This window comes from Gorilla gorilla, chromosome 18, assembly GCF_029281585.2.
Source record: "Gorilla gorilla gorilla isolate KB3781 chromosome 18, NHGRI_mGorGor1-v2.1_pri, whole genome shotgun sequence".
NCBI classification, from domain to species: Eukaryota; Metazoa; Chordata; class Mammalia; order Primates; family Hominidae; genus Gorilla; species Gorilla gorilla.
Window position 1 is genome coordinate 3,450,709 of NC_073242.2, and position 17,278 is coordinate 3,467,986.

Here is a 17,278-nt window from a genome sequence, read left to right on the forward strand (position 1 = left end):
AACCCTGGGCCCTGGCCCTGAGCCTAAAACCCTAAACCTGGGCCCTGGCCCTGAGCCTAAAACCCTAACCCTGGGCCCTGGCCATGAGCCTAAAACCCTAACCGTGGGCCCTGGCCCTGACTCTAAAACCCTAACCCTGGGCCCTGGCCCTGAGTCTAAAACCCTAACCCTGGGCCCTGGCCCTGACCCTAAAACCCTAACCCTGGGCCCTCACTGTGAGCCTAAAACCCTATCCCTGGGCCCTGGCCCTGAGCCTAAAACCCTATCCCTGGGCCCTAGCCCTGAGCCTAAAACCCTAACCCTAGGCCCTGGCCCTTACCCCAAAACCCTAACCCTGGGCCCTGACCCTAAAACAAACCTAACCCTGGGCCCTGACCCTAAAACAACCCTAACCCTGGACCCTGACCCTAAAACAACCCTAACCCTGGGCCCTGACCCTAAAACAACCCTAACCATGGGCCCGGACCCTAAAACAAGCCTAACCCTGGGCCCTGACCCTAAAACAAGCCTAACCATGGGCCCTGACCCAAAAACAAGCCTAACCCTGGGCCCTGACCCTAAAACAACCCTAACCCTGGGCCCTGACCCTAAAACAACCCTAAACCTGGGCCCTGACCCCAAAACAACCATAACCCTGGGCCCTGACCCTAAAACAATCCTAGCCCTGGGCCCTCACCCAAAAACAACCCTAACAATGGGACCTGACCCTAAAACAACCCTAAACCTCGGCCTTAACCCTAAAACAACCCTAACCCTGGGCCCTGACACTAAAACAAACCTAATCCTGGGCCCTGACCCTAAACCAACCCTAACCCTGGGACCTGACCCTAAAACAACCCTAGCCCTGGGCCCTGACCCTAAACCAACCCCAACCCTGGGCCCTGACCCTAAAACAACCCTAACCCTGGGCCCTGAGCCTAAAACCCTAAACCTGGGCCCTGGCCCTGAGCCTAAAACCCTAACCCTGGGCCCTGGCCCAGAGCCTAAAAGCCTAATCCTGGGCCCGGGCCCTGAGCCTAAAACCCTAACCCTGGGCCTTGACCCTTACACTACAACCCTCAACCTGGGCCCTGGCCCTGATCATAAAACCCTAACCGTGGGCCCTGACCCTAAAACAACCCTAACCCTGGGCCCTGACCGTAAAACAACCCTAACCCTGGGCCCTGACCCTCAAACAACCCCAACCCTGGGCCGTGACCCTAAAACAACCCTAACCCTGGGTCCTGACCCTCATACAACCCTAACCCTGGGCCCTGGCCCTGACCCTAAAACAACCCTAACCCTGGGCCCTGGCCCTGACCCTGAAACAACCCTAACCCTGGGCCCTGGCCCTGACCCTAAAACCCTAACCCTGGGCCCTGGACCTGAGCCTAAAAAACTAACCCAGGGCCCTGACCCTAAAGCAACCATAATTTTGGGCCCTGGCCCTCACCCTAAAACAAGCCTAACCCTGGGCCCTGGCCCTGACCCTAAAACAACCCTAACCCTGGGCCCTGACCCTAAAACAACCCTAACCCTTTGCCCTGACCCTAAATCAACCCTATCCCTGGTCCCTGACCCTAAAACAACCCTAACCCTGGGCCCAGACCCGAAAACAACCCTAACCCTGGGCCCTGACCCTAAAACAAGCCTAACCCTGGGCCCTGGCCCTGACCCTAAAACCACCCTAACCCTGGGCCCTTGTCCTGACCCTCAAACAACCCTAACCCTGGGCCCTGGCCCTGACCCTAAAACAACCCTAACCCTGGGCCCTGGCCCTGACCCTAAAACAACCCTAACCCTGGGCCCTGGCCCTGACCCTAAAACAACCCTAACCCTGGGCCCTGGCCCTGACCCTAAAACAACCCTAACCCTGGGCCCTGGCCCTGACCCTAAAACAAGCCTAACCCTGGGCCCTGGCCCTGACCCTAAAACAACCCTAACCCTGGGCCCTGGCCCTGACCCTAAAACAACCCTATCCCTGGGCCCTGGCCCAAATTGTAATGAGGTCTGTTGGGCAAAATTCCATATAAGCATAGTATAAATTAATAAAGCAAATCGTGATAAATTAGTACGATTGACTTTCTGGAGTTTCTGACAATAAAAGTAAAGAAAATGCAGAACACAAAGACAGAGAGTAAAAAGAGAAATTAGGAAAGCATTCTACATGTTTAATAGGAAGACACTGGCCGTGTTCATGCAGCGGCAGTATGTCGTGACATGACATATTTTGGAGAGAAGTTAACAGATGAGGAAGTTGATAAAAATCATCAGAGAAGCAAAATACTGGTAGCGACACTCAAGTAAACCACGAAATTTCCATAACTTATGTCAGCAAAGTGGGAATATTGTACAGTGTGTGTTGAAGTTCCTATACAACATTGTTTATCTGCTGTTTGTTTGTTTGTAAGGAATGTATATACTAACAGTTCTTCTTGCTGTCAAAAGAATATGTGTGAATAAGTCATTTTAACTTATTCTGTTTTTCTTTTATCTTCCTGCCATCATCCCACAGCCTTACTTTAGAAATTTCTTCTTTAGAAAATTGAACAAGTGCTCCTTGTGGTGGCACATACCTCTAGCATGGGAGGCAGGGGTGGAAGGGTCACTTGAGGCCATTAGTTTGACACCAGCCTGGCCAACAACGTGAGACCCCATGTCTACAAAACAATTTAAAAATTAGCCAAGTATCGTCATGTATACCTACAGTCCTAGCTACTCAGGAGGCTCAGGTAGGAGTACCCTTAGCCCAGGAGTTCAAGGCTGCAGTGAGCTCTGATAGCACTACTGTACTCAAGCCTGGGTGACAGGGTGAGACCCCATCTCCTACAATAAAAAACAAAGAAAAAAAAATAGTTCAAGTAGCAAGTTGTATGTGGCTTAGTCTGAATATTTGTAAACTAGAAATTCTCAATCTTTTGGGGTCTAACATCCCTTTACCTTTTTTAACTTTATTGAAGATCTCTAGGACTATTTCTTTCTGTTGATAATTATATGAAAACTAGAAAATAAGACCCAAATTTTTAAATATTATTCATCACATATTAAAGCCATTACATGTTGATATAAGATTTTAAAAATATTTAATATTCATTACATATTAATAATAAAACCATTACATGTTGATATAATACTTTTTTTTCTTTGAGACAAAGTCTTGTTCTCTTGCCCAGGCTGGAGTGAAGTGGCTCAATCTCAGCTCATTGCAACCTCCTCCCCACAGGTTCAAGTGATTCTCCTACCTCAGCCTCCCAAGTAGCTGGGATTACAGGCGTCCACTACCATGTGCAGCTAATTATTGTGTTTTCTTAGTAGAGAAGGAGTTTCACCATGTTGGCAAGGCTGGTCTTGAACTCTTGACCTCAGGCGATCCACCTGCCCGGGTCTCCCTAAGTGCTGGGATTACAGGTGTCAGCCACCGCGCCCACCCCGATTAATGTATGTTTTAAAACACTGATTAGTCAGGCAACAACACCGGGCAGGGGTCTCCTCATTCCCAGCGACGCAAACCCCACTGCACGGCTGAGGGGTTGCAAGGGCTGCAGAGCCAAAAGGCTCTGACTTGAGATATTATTTTACTTGTATTTTTATTTGTATTGTGAGACAGGTACTGCTCTGTCACCCAGACTGGAGTGCAGCTGTGCATTTACAGCTCGCTGCAGCCTCGACCTCCTGGGCTCAAGCCATCTTCCTGCCTCAGCTCCCCAGTAGCTGGTAGTACAGTTGAGTGTCACCATGCCTGGTTATGTTTTTAATTTTTTTGTAGAGTGAGGGTTCTTGCTATGTTGCCCAAGCTGGCCTCAAACTCCTGACCTCAAGAGATCTGCCCACTTCAGCCTCCTGAGTAGCTGAAACTACAAGTACACATCACCATGCCTAGCTATATTTATTTAATTTTGAAAAATATTTTTGTAAAGAGCAGATCTTGCTGTGTTGTCCAGGCTGGTCTTGAACACCTGCCCTTAAAAGATACTCGCACCTCTGCTTACCAAAGAGCTGGGACTACAGGCATGAGCCATTGCAATGAGCCTGAAGAGATTTCTTTAATCTAGCATCCCATACTTGGTAGGATTGGGAAAGGCAGTAGTGTTTTTTAAAATTACTTAATAATTTCAGTAACAATCAAACTCAACCTTGACCCCTGCCTTCTCTCACACCCCATATCCAGTCTGTCAGGAAATCCTGTTGATTGTCTTCGACATCTACTAAAGATCCCCACCCAGCAACTCCCTGGCCTCCTCCCCTACTTCTCTCCTCTGACCGTCTCTCAACACCACCACGACCCTGGTCAGGACCACCATCATCTCCTGCCTGGATGTTGCCAAAGCTTGGCCCCCATGCTTCTATCACATCTTCCCACAGTCTTTCTCAACTCAGCAGCCAGAGAATGCTTTTAAATCGGGAGACAGATCATGTCGCCTCTCTGCTCAGAACCCTCCCGCAGTTCCCATCTGAGTCAGAGTAAAAGCCAAAGCCCCACCAATAACCTCCCAGGGCTTATGTGATCTGTACTGATCCCCACCCAGCAACTCCCTGGCTCCCTCCCCTAATTCTCTTCCTCTCTCCATCTGCTCCATGGGCCTCCTTCCAGAGCCAGAGACACACCTCAGACAGTTTATTCTATTGTTTCTGCCTACAATCCTCTTCCCTCAGCACCTTGGCCACCTCCTTCAAATCTTTACTCAATTTTCACTTAGGAGGCCACCCCTGACCATTCTATTTAACATTGCCATCTGTCCCCATGCCCACCATGCTCATTTCTTCTTTCTTTACTTTCTTCTTTCTTTTTTTCAAGATCTCACTGTCACCAAGGCTGGAGTGCAGTGGCGAAATCACAGCTCACTGCAACCTCAAATTTCCAGGCTCAAGCGATCCTCCCACCTCAGCCTCCCGAGTACCTGAGACTCCAGGTTCATGCCACCATGCCTGGCTAAATTTTTTAGTATTTTATTTTATTTTATTTTATTTTGAGACAGAGTTTCACTCTTCTTGCCCAGGCTGTAGTGTAACGGTGCGATCCCGGCTCACTGCAACCTCCACCTCCCAGATTCAAGTGATTCTCCTGCCTCAGCCTTCCAAGTAGCTGGGATTACAGGTGCGTGCCACCACGCCCAGCTAATTTTTGTATTTTTAGTAGAGCCGGGGTTTCACAATGTTGGCCAGGCTGGTGTCAAACTCCTGACCTCAGGTAATCTGCCTGCTTCGGCCTCCCAAAGTGCTGGAATTACAGGCGTGAGCCACCACGCCTGGCCAATTTTTTCATTTTTTGTAGAGACAAGGTCTTACTATGTTGCCCAGACTGGTCTTGAACTCCTGGCCTCAAGTGATCCTCCTGCCTAAATTCCTAAAGTGCTGGGATTACCGGCATGAGCCATCATGCCTGGCTTCATGTTCATTTCTTCTTGCTGCTGCAACATAGTTTGCAGTTTCCTACATTTAGTGGCTTAAAACACCACAAATCTACCATCTTACAGTTCTAGGGGCCAGAAACCCAAACTAGGTCTATTAAGGCTAAAGTCAAGGTGTCAGCAGGGCTGCATTCCTTCTGGAGACTCTAATATGTTCCCTTGGCTTTTCCAGCTTCTAGAAGCCACCCCCATTCCTTGGATCATGGCCCCTGACTCCATCTTCAAAGCCAGAGGTGAAGCATCTTCAAATCTCCCTCTCTTACCTCTGCTTTCATCACCACATCTCCTGCTCCAATTCTGAATCTCCTACTCTCTTTCTTTTATAAAGACCCTTGTGATTGCTGGGCATGGTGGCTCCCACCCAGAATCCCAACACTTTGGGAGGTCAAGGCAGGAGGAACACTTGAGGCCCGAAGTTTGAAACTAGCATGAAAAACACAGTGAGACATCCCACCTCTAGAAAAAAATAAAAATAAATATTAGCCCGACATGGTGGTATGCGCCTGTGGTCCCAGCTCCTTGAGAGGCTGAGGTGAGAGAATCGATTTAGCCCAGGAGTTTGAGATCAGCCTGGACGACATAACTCAATCTCATCTCTACAAGGACGAGGTGGGAGGATCACTCGAGCCCAGGAATTTGTGGCCGGCCTGGGCAACAAAAGAAGACCCCATCTGGCCAACATGGCCAACCTGGCCACCATGGCGAAACTCTGACTCTACAAAAATGAGCTGGGCATGGGTGACATGCATGTGTAGTCCTAGCTACTTGGGAGGTTGAGATGGGAGGATTGCCTGATCTCAGGAGGCCAAAGCTATAGTGAGCTATGATCACACCACTGCACTCCAGCCTGGATGACACAGGAGATTCTGTCTCAAAAAAAAGAAAAGAAATATATATTTAATCTCTGTCCCTGGTTCGTGGCATAGAGCTTCTAAAACTCTTACAAAGACCTCAGTGATAGATGTGACAGGAACATCTTTTGTTTTAATATTTGGTCTTGGTCCCAGGTTTCTAACACGAGAGCCTCTAAGAACTTTGGGATCTCCAGCATGGTAAGAATGCATTTGGGGATGTTGTTGAGATGACTGGGTGACTGCAAGCTCCTAAATTTCCTCAAGAGGAGGGCTGATTACCACGCAACCACATGGTAAGAGGCTTGGAACTTTCAGCCTCATGCACTGAACTCCAGGAGGAAGAGGGGCTGGAGACTGACTTAATCACCAACAGCCAAAGATTTTATCAATCACGCTTGCATAATAACGCCTCCATAAACACCCTGAATGGGGTTTGCAGAGCTTTCAGGGTTGCTGGACACAGGAGATGCTGGGAGGGTCGCATGTTCAACAGAGGGCATGGGAGCTCTGTGCCCCTCCGAACTTAACTTGCCCTGGGTATCTTTTTTTTTGAGACAGGATCAGGCTCTTTTGTCCAAGCTAGAGTGCAGTGGCACAATCTCAGCTTACTGTAACCTAAGCCTCCCCAGTCCCCAGCTCAAGGTATCCTCTCATCTCAGCTTCCCTAGTAGTTGGAACTCTAGGTGCACACCATCACACCGGTTATTATTATTTTTTAATTTTTTATAGAGACAGGTTTTCACCATGTTGCCCAGGCTGGTCTCAAACTCTTGAGTTTAAGCGATCCTCCCACCTTGGCCTCCCAAAGTGCTGAGATTACAGGCATGAGCCACTGCATCCAGCATGCACGTCTCTTTCATTGACTGTTTCTGAGATGTATCCTTCACAATGAACCAGTAATAAGAAATGAACTGGCCAGATGTGGTGGCTCCCATCTGTAATCCCAGCACTTTCAGAGGCTGAGGTGGGAGGATCACTTGAGACCAGGAATTTGTGGCCAGCCTGGCCAACACAACAAGATCCCATCTATACAAAAAAAAAAAGAAACTAGCCAGATGTGGTGGTGCAGGCATGTAGTCTCAGCTACTAGGGAGGCTGAGGTGGGAGAACCACTGGAGCCCAGACAATCAAGGCTGCAATGAGCTATGACTGCACCATTGCACACCAGCCTGGGCAACAAAATAAGACCCTCTCTCTCAGAAAAAAAGAAAATAAACTGTTTTTCTGAGTTCCGTAAACTGTTCTAGCAAATTATTAAACCCAAGAAGACAGTTATGGGAACCCCCGATTGGTAACAGGTTGGTCAAAAGTATGGTGACAACTTAGGACTTGCCATTGGCATCTGAAGTGAGGATGGCCTCGTGGGACTGAGCCCCTAACTTGTGGGGTCTGTGCTAACTCCAGGTAGTATCAGAATAAAGTCATGGGATACCCAGCTAATATCCAGAGCACTGAAGAATTTGGTGTAGAAACTCCATACATACATTCAGTCAGAAGTGTGTGAGTAGAGACAAACATGGGCTTTTCTGTCACCTACCTGCTTAACTGCATAGGAGAGGCAATATGTGGTGCTCATGAACAAAGCAAACATTAAAGTCAGACCAGACCCAACATTTGACTCAGTCTTAATATCCAGGTGAGCCTGCACAAATCATTCATTATTCCTAAGGCTTCATCACTCCATTCATAAAATGGAGATAACTGTGGCACCTACATGTGATTCTGTGAGAATTAACGAAATATTATGCTTGGGGTTATTGTGATCATTATACCTGTTCCAAACTATTTGACAAGGACAGTGATGGATGAAGACATCAAAAAATCAGAAACTGCAATGAGGTCTCTCAGGCAAAATTCCATACAAGCAAATTACTGTGTCTACACAGCATTCCTGCCACACTTAATTCACCATTCCCTGAACAAAATATGCCATCTTCGTCGTTCAGGTCTGTACGGTGCTGGTTTCCCTTCCCGGGCAGTTTGCGCTATTCCATCCCGGCCCATTCCCCATCCCTCCACCTCCCCCTTCCCTCCCCACTCTCATACAACTCTTCCTCATCTTTCAGGACTTGGCTTCAATGTCACCTTAACTGGAAGCTTCTCTCACTCTCCAGAAGAGCTTCCCATTGCACTTGATGCATGCACTATTATTTGATCATTTTTAAGTTACAGTCCAAATCTTTTTGTACCTGAATAACATGTTGCCCAGTCAGTCTCTCTTCCTGGATTCAGAAGTCCTTCATGGTAGATCCAGCTGGAAGTGACAAAAAGACATCTTTTGACATAAAGGGATGACACAGACAGACATAAGTTCTTAAATGTCTTAAATGTTATGTGAAAATTAAACAGAATTCAAAGACTTGTGGGGAACACTTAGGAATTTACTGGGAATGTCATAAAGGGTTAATTTGTATTTTATTTTATTTTTTGAGACAGTCTCATTCTGTCACCTAGGCTGGAGTGCAGTGGTGCAATCAGGCTCACTGCAGCCTTGACCACCTGGGCTCAAGCAATCTCACTTAATTTTTATTTGGTTTAAGAAAGTCTTGGTTGAAGGTGGTGGCTTATGCCTGTAATCTCAGCAATTTGGGAGGCTGAGAGAGGTATATTACTTGAGGCCAGGAGTTTGAGATCAGCCTGGGCAATATATTAAGACCCTGCCTCTACCAAAAAACAGAGTGAATGTGTGGAAGACAATTTTTCCACAGACTGGGAGTGAGGGAATAATTTCAGGATGATTCAAGTGCATTACATATATTGTGCACTTTATTTCTATTATTACTACATAGTAATATATAATGAAATGATTTTACAACTCACTATAACGTAGACTCAGTGGGATCTCTGAGCTTGTTTTCCTGCAACTAGACTGTCCATCTGGGGTGATGGGAGACAGTAACAGAGTATCAGGCATTAGATTCTCATAAGGAGTACACAACCTAGATCCCTCACATGCACACTTCACAACAGAGTTTGTGCTCCTATGAGAATCTAATGCTGCTGCTGATCTGACAGGACATGGAGCTCAGGTGGTCATGCAAGCGATGGGAGGGGCTAGAAATACAGATGAAGTTTCCCTTCACTCGCCTGCTGCTCACCTCCAGCTCTGTGGCCCTGTGGTTGGAGACCGCTGCTCAAGTGCATTTGAAAGGATCCATCCCACGCCATTCTTCAGAGTCATCTTTACTGCTGCAGTGGTCAACTTGTAGCACCCCTAAGCTCACAGGACATATGCTTCAACTGGCATTTCACAATCAACAGTATGTGGCAGCTTGAGTCATTGTGAGCTCACTTCCTGGAAATCACCAGCATCCCATATCCCATTAGCAAGGAGCTCAGCACTGCTCCTTGGATAACCAAACCTATTCCCAAATCCCATCTGTGTGCGTCTATCTCCTGGTACCCTTCCTAGCATCAATTCTGTATTTGTAGGAGTCCAATCAGGAGACACAAACCACTCAAAAGTTTAAACTAGAATGAACAAGATGGCTCACACCTGTAATTCCAGCACTCTGGGAGGCCAAGGTGGGTGGACTGCTTTGAGCTCAGGAGCTTGAGAACAGTCTGGGAAACACGGCGAAACCTCGTCTCTACAAAAAACACAAAAATCAGCTGGGTGTGGTGGCACTTACCTGTAATCCCAGCTACTCGGGAGGCTGAGGCAGGAGAATTGCTTGAGCCTGGCAGGTGGAGGCTGCAGTGAGCAGAGGTTGTGCCACTGTACTCCAGCCTGGGTGACAGTGTGAGACCTGGTATCAAAAAGAAAAAACGCATATATATATATACATGTAAATTTAATATAAAAAGTATTAATTTTGGCCAGGCAAAATGGCTCATGCCTGTAATCCCAGCACTTTGGGAGGCCAAGGCAGACAGATCACCTGAGGTCAGGAGTTCGAGACCAGCCTGACCAGCATAGAGAAACCCCATCTCTACTAAAAACACAAAATTAGCTGGGCATGGTGGCACATGCCTGTAATCCCAACTACTCGGGAGGCTGAGGCAGGAGAATCGCTTGAACCCGGCAGGTGGAGGTTGCGCTGAGCTGAGATAGCGCCATTGCACTCCAGCCTGGGCAACAAGAGTGAAACTCCATCTCAACAACAACAAAAAAAAGGTATTAATTTTTATAGAGGATCAGCACAATGAGGGACACACTAGCACAAAGTAAAGACAACTCTAGAGAATACGGAACTAGCAGAAGCCAGGCATTGTGGCTCATGCCTGTAATCCCAGCAATTTGGGAAGCCTAGGCAGGAGGATAGCTTGAGGCCAGGAGTTGGAGACCAATCAGTGCTAAATAGTGAGACTCTGTGTCTACCAAAAAAAAGAGACATTAGCCAGGTGTGGTGGTGGTGCACACCCGTAGTTCCAGCTACTTGGGAGTCTGGGGTGGGAGAAATCCCTTGAGCCTGGGAAGTCTACACTACAGTGAGCCAAGATTGTGCCACTGCACTCCAGCCTAGGCGACAAAGTGAGACCCTGTCTTAGAAAGAAAAAAGAAAAGAAAGTGTTAATCCCCCTATGGGAATCTCCTCTTCTCCTGCCCTCTCTGGAACCTCACTTGTCGGTTCTTCCTCCCACTTTCCTGTATCTTTAACTTATCCCCCACTTTTAGCTCCTTCCCATCATCATTTAAATTACTCAAACTTCTTCTGTTTTAAAAACCTCTCCCTAAACTCAGGGAGAGTTCTCCTGCACACCCATTGAGCCATCTGCTCTCCCTGGTGCCTTCTCTATAGCAGCCTGAGCCATGTCTCTAATCCATTAATCTCATCATGTTACTCCCCCATTTACATCACTTCTCCTTGCCTCAGGGATTAAGTCCAAACTCCTTAACAGCCCCTGCTCTGCCCTGCCTTGCAAGGCAGCCTCACTGCTTGCCCCTCTCCATTTCATCTGCTATGGAGTCCAACTGAGCCTCATCTGCCCCTTGAACACACACTCTTTCTCCTCTGGGAGTCTCTGAAGTGGGTAATATCCTCTGCTTATAATATGCTTCCCCTTAAACCTCTACTCTCTTCCTAGCTAGCTTCGACTCCTCTGTCACTTGTCCGCTTTGGCATCACCTCCTCATAGAAGACTTCTTTGACTCCCGAGATTCTCAGGAGCATGGCAGGTGAAGTGCTCCTCCCATGAATGGATGGAGATTAGGGAGTGTGTGTTATTCATGCTTAATTCATCAGTGCTTAGCTGAGTACCTGGCATAAAATAGTTACTGTGGTGGCCAAAGTAATAACCCCCACCACCACCAATTGCTCATGTCCTATGTTACACAGCACAATTACATAGGAAGGGGGAATTAAGAGTGCAGATAAAATTAATGTTGCTCATCAGCTGACCTTAAAACAAGATTATCCTGGAGTATCTAGGAGAGCCCATGTAATTACAAGCATTCTTTAAAACTGGAAGAGGGAGGCAGAAGATTAAGAACCAGAGACGGTGGGCACAATGGTTCATGCCTGTAATACCAATACTTTGGGAGGCCAGGGCAGGAAAATCCCTTGAGTGCAGGAGTTCAAGGTCAGCCGTGGCAACATACTGAGGTCCCATCTCTACAACAAAATAAAAACAAAATTCACTGAGTGTCACGATGCTTACCTGTAGTCCCAGCTACGGGAAGGCTGACATGGTAGGATTGCTTCAGCCTGGGAGTTTGAGGCTATAATGAGCCATGATAGGACCACTGAACTCCATCCTGAGTGACAGGGCAAGGTCCTGTTTCTGAAGAAAAAAAGGACATTGGAATCAGGGTCCTCTCCATCCTGAGGTGCCTACAAGGCATCTCTCTCTGCAAATGAGTAAACATCACCCTCCAACTCCTTACAGAGTGGAGCAACAGGAAAACTCCTTCACCTCATTTCTGTGCTGCTTGGGAGGCCTGGACAGCCCAATAACCAGCTCCTTGCTGATGAAGCAATCAGGAAATGGCTCGAGTTGAGCTAAGGAGAATTTGGGTCCTTCTTTTGGTTCTCAGTAGGCAGGGTAGGGGCCAGGCATGGTGGCTCATACCTGTAATCCCTGCACTGTGGGGGGCCAAGGTGAGAGGATTGCTTGAGGCCAGGAGCTCAAGACCAGCCTGGACAACATAGCAAGACCTGGGTGGCATACACCTGTGGTCCCTACTACTTGGTAGGATGAGGTGAGAGGATTGATCACTTGATCCCAGGAGTTTCAGGCTGCAGTGAGCCATGATCACACCACTGCACTTCAGCCTGGGTGACAGAGCCAGACCATGTCACAAAAAGAAAGAAAAAAAAAAGAGAGAGAGGGAGAGAGACTATACACAGGCACCACCACATTTGGCTGATTTTTAAATATTCTGTAGAGACAAGGTCTTGCTATGTTGCCCAGGCTAGTCTAAAACTCCTGGCATCAGGCTGGGCATGGTGGCTCATGCTTGTAATCCCAGCACTTTGGGAAGCTAAGGCAGGCAAATCACCTGAAGTCTGGAGTTCGAGACCAGCCTGGCCAACATGGTGAAACTCTGACTCTATCAAAAATACAAAAACTAGCTGGGCAGTAGTGGCGTGTACCTGTAGTCTCACCTACTTGGGAGGCTGAGGCAGGAGAATCACTTGAACCTGGGAGGTGGAGGTTGCAGTGGACCCCATCACTGCACTCCACCCTGGGTGACAGAGCAAGACTCTGTCAACAACAACAACAACAACAAAAACAAAACAACAACAACAACAACAAAAACTCCTGGCATCTAGACATCTTCCTGTCTTAGCCTCCCAATGCCCTGGGATTATACTGTTTCCTATAATTGAAGACACTTGTTCTTATACTGCTGTAAGGTATAAAGGAAGAAAAAAAAACAGATAATGGCAAATGTTGGTGAAGGCTGGGCAGGGTGGCAGCCTGTAATTCCAGAACTTAGGGAGGCTGATGAACTTAGGTAGAACCTTGTTTACTAGAGTATTAGGCATGGGTTTGGGCAACTATTCTAACCAGAGAAACTGGCTTCAGTGAGGGCAAGTTGGCAATCCAAGGTATAGCATGCATAGGGCTGGCAAAATTCAGGGTGACTGAAGCAAAAGCTTCAGAACCAGAAAGACCACATCTGGGGGTAGAGCACAAAACTCTCAAGAGATGAATCTTTGTAAGAGTGAGGCAGAACTACATAGCAGTTTTAGGAGATCTGTTGGTGCCCAGCAAGAGCTCCAAACGGGCCATATGCAGGGATGCAGCCTGTAGTCTCAGGAGAGGAGGTTCACAAAAGTCATTCAGTCCAAGACCTCAAACTGTGTTCTCTACTAAAAGGAATCAAGGTTCCCTAGAGAAATGGCTGACTCCATGTATGGTGCAGTATATTGATCCTGGGACATCTTTTTTGCCAGAAAGCAAGGAAGCCATCAAAGTCCAACAGGATCACGTCAAAAAGACATGAAAGTCAACTTGAAGAGATAATTATTAACCTAGATGAGACAATGTAAACATCCAAAACAATAAAGACTGCAATGGCCTGAAATACATAAAATGCAAACAATAATCTATGAGTTCATAATGGTATTCAGAAAAAAAACTACTGGTCACTAGAGGGAAGGTTACTAGGTCACCAACTTACTACTCTGAAAAGTGACTTAAGATGAGAGGTAGGGTGGAGAATTAGCTATTTATTCAGTCTTTCCTGTACAAACATAAGTTTTTAGGGAGATTGAGGCAGACGAAACAAATCTGGAAAAATGGAGGTAACTGCTTAATCTGCGGGTTGGGTGCATGGAGGTTCAACATATTTCTTTTGTGTATATTTGAACCCCCTACAAAAAAACCACAAGACAGAATGTGAGCCAAGCCGCTTAGGGTTTAGGCAAGGCTTCTGCCTACAAGAGACACCAGGATATGAGGGGTAGTTTTAGCCCTAATGGGCTGAGCCAACTGGAGGTATATAGGGAAATGCTAAATTGCAGAGGTATCATGTTGCCCAGCACTTGATCAAATCCTAGATCCTAGGTCTGCTTGGTAGCATGCTTCCTAGGTAGTGGATCTGGGGCTACCTATAGAACTTCCTTTGCAGTCATAATTCACTCAGAAACTACAAAAGTGCTTGCTCTTGAAAATGGAGTCTTTGTCCATTCCATGCTTCTATAAAAGAATACCACAGACTGCATAATTTATAAAAAGGAAAAAAGGAAGGAAAGAAAAAAGGAAGGGAGGGAAGGAAGGAAAAAGGGAAGGAGGGAAGGAAAGGAAGGAAGGGAAAGAAGGAAAGGAAGGAAGGGAAAGAGAGAAAGAGGGAAGGAGGAAGGGAGGGAAGGAGGGAGGGAGGGAGAGAGAGAGGGAGGGAGGGGAAGGGAAGAAAAGGGAAGAGAAGGGAAAGGAGAAAGAAAAGGAAAGGAAAGGAATAAATTTTATTTCTTAACAGTTCTGGATGTTAGGAAGTCCAAGGTTGAGGGGCCTGCATCTGGTAAGGGTCTTCTTGCTGCATCATCCCACTACAGAAGGCAGAAGGAAAAGAGAGTGCAAGAAAGCAAGAGGGCAAAAGGGGCTGAACTCTGTTTTATAATAAGCCCACTCTGTGATTACTAATCTATTACCACCATAACATTAACTCATTCATGAAGGCTATTTTATTAGGCCCCACATCCCAACTGTTGCATTGAGGATTGAGTTTCCAGCACACAAACTTTGGGGGACACATTTAAACCATAGCAGAGCACTTAGGTTAATTCAACTAAGAGGAGCTGGGAAAATCAAAGGCATGAGAAAGACAGCAAAAGCTAGCAGAGAGAAATGCATAGGTTAAGGAAAAAAGTCACAGTGAATCCTGTAGTGCAGGCTACTTTATCAAAAGCACCTAAAAAAGATCTCATTAACTCCCCCAGCTCACCTCCACCCACATCTAAAGAGCCACACACAGCACCACCAAAGGCAGCACAATGAGAACAGCATTCTCCTCAACAGACAAGCTGGGAGTATCTAGACACCTGACCTCAATAGCTCCAGAACAGCCCTAAAACATTTCCTCCCTAACCACCACTCAAGTCACCAGCTTGGAAAGTATTAAGAAAACCCAAATCCTGACACACCACTACAAAACAACTTAAAACAGCAAAGAACAACCCATTTAAACAGCAATGCCAGCTGTTGGGAAAAAAAGGAACAATGAGTAGAGGAGAAACAGAACTCTCGGGGTCCACCAAGACCCAGTCTCTCAGCTTCAGCACTTTTAAATGCAGAATCCATACCCCTCTGGGGCGTGTGGAGCTCCACAAGGCATGTCGTCCTCAAAGATAAATGAGCAGGCAAGCTGGCTAGAAAACCACTAAGGGTATTATTCTTTAAAGAATCTTTATAGGGTCAAAGAGGAATGGGTCTTAACTGGCTATGTGAACTCCCCACAGATTCTGAGGATGATGTCAGTATCCCTTTCCAGATGTGTTTAACACTTTGCAGTCACTTGTATTCCTGCCACTGAGTGCCAGTGCTTTGCTAATTTGAACTGATTCCAGCTCACGCTGACCCCAGCTCCCTGGATGTTACCATTAGCCAAGACTGTCACCCATACTGTACCCTTTCAAAGAGTCCTAAAAACAGCTCTTCACCTACTCTTCCAAGACAAGTAAAAATGTCTGCCAAAGAAATGGGGAAAAAAGATTCAGAGAGTGAAAACAATTAATATACTAACAAGAGAGCAAAAAGCAAAGGGGGAGGAGAAACTAGGAAAATCATAGATGGGCTCTCACCTATTTCCAAAGCTGGGTTAATGTCCTTTTGCTTGTGTCTGAATAAGGCACCAATTTTAAGCTGCTAATGAAAAAAAAAGAAAAAGAGAAAGAAGCAGGCCCAGGCTGGGCGCAGTGGCTCATGCCTGTAATCCCAGCACTTTGGGAGGCCAAGGCGGGTGGATCACCCAAGGTCAGGAGTTCTAGACCAGCCTGGTCAACATGGTGAAACACCATCTCTACTAAAAATACAAAAAATTAGCCAGGCATGGTGGCGCATGCCTGTAAATCCAGCTACTCAGGAGGCTGAGGCAGGAGAATTGCTTGAACCTGGAAGGCAGAGAATGTGGTGACCTGAGATCACATCATTGCCCTCAAGCCACGGCAATGAGAACAAAATTCGGTAAAAACAAAACAAAACAAAACAAAACCACCATAAAATAACTCAGACTTAATTAAATACAACCCTAGTGGTGAATGACTAAAGATGGATTACTCATAACAGAGATAACAGTCCAATAAGAATCCAGGAATCTTACCTTTTAATAACAAAAAAATCCTTTCCTTCGAAAGTAACATCCTCTCAAGGCCAGGAATTCCATTAGTAGAAAGCCTTCCTAAAAAACAAAATTCCTGGCCAGGCATGGGTTCACGTCTGTAATCTCAGCACTCTGGAAGGCCGAGGCGGGAAGATCACTTGATGTCAGGAGTCCAGGCGGGAAGATCACTTGACGTCAGGAGTTCAAGACTGGCCCGGCCAACATGGTGAAACCCCATCTCCACTAAAAATACAAAAATTAGCCTGGTGTGGTGGTGGGCACCTGTAATCCCAGCGACTTGGGAGGCTAAGGCAGGAGAATTTCTTGAACCCAGGAGGCAGAGGTTGCAGTGACCAGCAAGGTTGCACCATTGCACCCCAGCCTGGGCGATAAGAGTGAAAACTCCATCTCAAAAAAAAAAAACAAGAAAAAAAATTCCTTTGGGAAGGCCTTCTACATAAAAATCTTCAACATGAGACTGGAAAAAAGGGTATGGGATTATCACCGGACCTTTGGCTTTTACAGCTTGAGCTATAAGAACAAAAAGAAAAAGGGATATCATTTAAACACAGTATGTAGAAAAGAATAATTATTGAATCTGTACTGGTCTTTAACTTTTACACTTTGATCTTTAATTCTGTTATTGTGATTGAGTCCAAAGAAAAATAGTATGAGTAAAATAAAAAGAACACCAAAAATGCTAATATTCTGTTTACCAAAGTCTGTAGTGAAATATCCCATTAAATCCAAGTGCAGTGACACACCCATAATCCCAAGCACTTTGGGAGGCTGAGGCAGGTGAATCTCCTGAAGTCAGGAGTTCAAGGCCA

General features: G+C 46.4%; 1 pseudogene; it reads right to left on the reverse strand.

Annotated features, from left to right (window-relative positions):
• The window catches only part of LOC129527807 (F-box only protein 25-like), a 76,232-nt pseudogene that overhangs the window by 18,632 nt on the left and 40,322 nt on the right, over nt 1-17,278 (reverse strand).